Source organism: Symphalangus syndactylus, chromosome 21 (genome assembly GCF_028878055.3).
Source record: "Symphalangus syndactylus isolate Jambi chromosome 21, NHGRI_mSymSyn1-v2.1_pri, whole genome shotgun sequence".
Classification (NCBI taxonomy): Eukaryota; Metazoa; Chordata; class Mammalia; order Primates; family Hylobatidae; genus Symphalangus; species Symphalangus syndactylus.
In genome coordinates, this window is record NC_072443.2 from 44,178,051 (window position 1) to 44,182,777 (window position 4,727).

Genomic DNA, 4,727 nt, shown 5'->3' on the forward strand with positions numbered 1-4,727 from the left:
AGTTATGCCACATCTTAAGCCATAGGTATCTAGTAATCATCTGATTCATTCTTTTTTTTTTTTTTTTGAGACAGAGTCTCGCTCTGTCACCCAGGTTGGAGTGCAGTGGCCTGATCTTGGCTCACTGCAAGCTCCGCCTCCTGGGTTCATGCCATTCTCCTGCCTCAGCCTCCCAAATAGCTGGGACCACAGGCGCCCGCCACCACCAAAAAAACACAAATTTTTTTGTATTTTTAGTACAGACGGGGTTTCACCGTGTTAGCCAGGATGGTCTCAATCTCCTGACCTCGTGATCCGCCTGCCTCGGCCTCCCAAAGTGCTGGGATCACAGGCATGAGCCACTGCACCCGACTCCTGATTCATTCTTACCATTGGTCAATTACACACACATCTTTCATGAGATACTGCCCCCAGCAGGAATAAAACACTAAGATTATTTGTTTCAAAACCACCCATTGACATCTGTCATCCACTACAACAAACCCTTGGAAGTGTTATAAAGTGTGGAAATTTAATTGCAGATTAGGGGTAAAATTCTCATTACCCTACTAACTCTGCCCTTGGCGTCATGTGCATTGGCTTAGGAGGAAAGATTAAAAGAACTAAATAGAGATGGCTAAGAGAGGTGCAGTGAATGATACAAGAATTTACAAATATTTGAGACCTACACAAATAGAAAGGAGCTTTTCAGCAAGATCATTGTAGACTTAAAGTTAGAAAGAACTTGTGAAATCATTGTCAGGTTTACAAAGGGGTTAAAATTAACACAAAATACTAAAATTCTGGAAGCTTTCTAGTATAAAATAAGCTTAATTTTCAAGAAGTAAAACTTATTTCACATCTTTCTTTAGTTCAACTTTTAAAGTTTCCGAAGTTACATTTTAAACTCAGTCATTATTTATAGGGAGAAAACACCCATAATAATTATCTTGATAATACGTTCTTTTCCATAGAGCTCCCATGGCATCATGAACAAGTTTTCTTTTCCATTTAAACTTTCCATATATTTACAGAGGTCTTCACACTGCGTTATTATCCAGATTTAAGCAGGAAAATAATTACATAGCCTCATAACTAAATCTGAAAGAAACTAGGGTAGAAATTATGCATAGTGTTTATTTGTAGTTGAGTTGAACTTTTCTATAGAATGGTGGGAATCTATGGTTATGGATTAACTATAGTGTCATCTTCTTGCAGGCAGATGTTTACATCTTATCTTTTTTAGGAATGTCTTGCTGTTACTGTTGTTTATGATGTTAGCTATGTGTTTATCTGTGATCAATAAAACCAGTGTATAACTTGACAAGGTTTCCTCATACATGGAAAGGTTGTCTCCTGCCTGTGGCTATAACCTGAAATATTTAACCAAGTCATTCTTTCATGAATGTTTCTGGTCAAGTTGATCTGTTTGCTGCTTTTGTTTTCCACAATTTGGTGAACACTCTGCCTTAGCTGCAGCTGACTTCAACATGGCCAATCCATTTGAATATAACATCATATACCCTCAAAACACTTCCAGTTCAGAAGAAAAGTGACTGACAGGAAGAAGCAAAAACCACTGGATTAGCAGTCAGTGCCTGGTCTGAAGTATGCATTCAATTAAAAAAATTGGGGGTATAGGTGAATAAATTTTAGCCACAGCACTATCTAAGAGAACTTGAGCAAGCTACTTCATCACTTTGGTCCCATTTCTTTATCTATTAAGAAAAACTCTACTCCACTGACCTCAAGTTACCATAAAGGGACTTTCACTAAAACACTGATTATCACCCTTACTGGGAAACCAAGTCACCTACAAGAGCTTCTACAACTATGGATGCCAAGACTCTATCTTTAGAGATCAGGTTTCAATTGGTCTGGGGATGGTATCTTTGTATCTGTATATTTTGAAAGCTTTTCTGGTGATTCTACTGTTCAGCAAGGTTTGAAAATAGCTGCCCAGAGGAACCCTTTCCAACATCTTTTTCCTCCCTGTGGGAGAAAGACTAATTCATCTGCTTAGATGGCCAAAGACTGAAGATAATTGGTCTAGTTTCTCTACTGGGCAGCACTAAGGGGGTTAATAATTGACCTGTGCTCTTTTGGATCTGTCTGCCCGAAGTGGTATGTTCTGGTCAGTAGTGTAGAATACTATCTAGGGGTAGACTCAGTCCTCGCAGGGGAAGCCTGTGATTTTGGTTGGTTACATTCAATTTAATTAAGGGAAAGAATATAAGAAACCAATTCCGATTTGATACAGCTGGTATTTTTTTTTTCCCTATTTGTCAATTTCTTAGTTGATTTTAAATGGCGGAAGGAAGGGGGAAGGCTTTGATAAACCACATGAACGTACTTCACCAAATCTACCTCACCAGTGTCATGACGATTAAATAAGGTAGCCTCTTGAATGTGCTTTAAAGAGGTACCCAGCTGTTTACTCTTAAAGTCGTCACCAGATCTAAAATTCTGAATACATTGAGATATAGTGCAGATCGCATCACTTCAATACTAGTAGGCCTGTTATTGTGGAATACCAATACTGTTACTGATTTCCTGTTATAGCATATTAAACGAAGCAGCATCCTATAGCAGAATCAAGTCTTTTTTTTTTTTTTTGAAATGGAGTCTCACTCTGTCACCCAGGCTGGAGTGCAGTGGCTTGATACAAGCTCACTGCAACCTCTGCCCCCCGGGTTAAAGCAATTCTCCTGCCTCAGCCTCCTGAGTAGCTGGGATTATGGGCACCCACCACCATGCCCAGCTAATTTTTTTGTAGTTTTAGTACAGCAAGGGTTTCACCATATTGGCCAGGCTGGTCTCGAAATCCTGACTTCGTGATCTACTCACCTTGGCCTCCCAAAGTGGTGGGATTACAGGCGTGAGCCGCTGCGCCTGGCCAGAAACAAGTCTTGAAGTGAGAATCTGAAAGCCTGGATTCAAGATTCAGCCATATGGATTCTAGGAAAAGTTTCTATGGATTTGAATTTTTTTCATTTTTCAAACAAGTGAGTCAATTTCAGATTTCTAAAGTTTCTTCTAGTTCTAATATTCTATGGGATGCTGACAGATTGTTAACGAAGCTGGAAGTGACTGGTGTGATGGATGCAACATGCCCATCATACATATCCCCAGAAATGTTCTGGCTTTATATTTGGTATCTGCAAAGAATTAGACAAGTCATTTAAGAATAAAATGTTCTTGTGGCACTAATTCTACAGAGACTGGCTGGGTTAGAGAACAGTTTTACCTTTGAGAAAGGAAGCCGGGCATAGTGGCTCACGCCTGTAATCCCAGCACTTTGGGAAGCAGAGGCGGGCAGATCACAAGGTCGGGAATCAAGACCATCCTGGCCAATGTGGTGAAACCCCGTTTCTACTAAAAATAAAAAAATTAGCTGGGCATGGTGGTGCGCGCCTGTAGTCCTAGCTACTTGGGAAGCTGAGGTAGGAGAATCGCTTGAACCTGGGAGGCGGAGGTTGCAGTGAGCTGAGATTGTGCCACTGCACTCAGCCTGGTGACAGAGCGAGACTCCATTTCAAAAAAAACAACAAAAGGAAAGAGAGCCCAGGCGCGGTGGCTCACACCTGTAATCCCAGCACTTTGGGAGACTGAGGTGGGCGGATCATCTGAGGTCGGGAGCTCGAGACCAGCCTGACCAACATGAAGAAACCCCGTCTCTACTAAAAATGCAAAATTAGCTGGGCGTGGTGGTGCGTGCCTGTAATCCCAGCTACTCAGGAGGCTGAGGCAGGAGAATCACTTGAACCTGGGAGGCGGAGGTTGCAGTGAGCCAAGATCGCACCATTGCACTCCAGCCTGGGCAACAAGAACGAAACTCCATCTCAAAAAAAAGGAAAGAGATCAGAATTACACTCTTTGTGTTTTCTCTTCTCCCTCAAATTTCTTGGGCCTGTCTTTGCCAAGAAGTCATGTGTATTAGTCCATTTTCATACTGCTATGAAGAAATACCTGAGACTGGGTAATTTATAAAGAAAAAGGTTTAATGGACTCACAGTTCTACATGGCTGGGGAGGCCTCACAATCCTGGTGGAAGGCAAATGAGGAAAGGCACGTCTTAAGTGGCAGCAAGCTTGTGCAGGAGAACTGCCCTTTTTACAACCATCAGATCTCATGAGACTTATTCACTACCACAAGAATAGCATGGGAAAACCCACCGCATGATTCAATTACCTCACACTGGGTCCCTCCCACAACATGGGGGGATTATTCAAGATGAAATTTGGGTGGCAACACAGCCAAACCATATCACCGTCCTATATATTAACCAGGGAAGTGCTGAGTTTCTTCCATCTTAGCACATTTGAAACATTAGCTGTTTTGCAAAGTACATGTCCTTTCTATCCACTCTCTTTACCCCAACTTATAACCACAATATTTTTCCATATCTTGGAATCTAGGAAAATGTCAGGTGTTCTAATGTCACCAAAATAATGGCACTATAAAATACTGATATGAAGTGCTACGTCAATGTGCTCAGTTAGAACTATATTACTCTGGGTTAAGACTATGTCATTCTGTACTAAATGCAAGAACTGGCCTTAGTCAGCAAGATGATCTCACCAATTTCTTATTAGAGCATGCATCCGTAAGTGTATTGAGACTGTGGAAGCAGAAGACCAGTAGACAAGTCTAATTTATCTTTTATCCATTGCATCTAGAACAGAGAGTCAATGTTAGTACATACTTAATGTATGTATTCAATGATGTAACAAGTAATCAAGCAAATA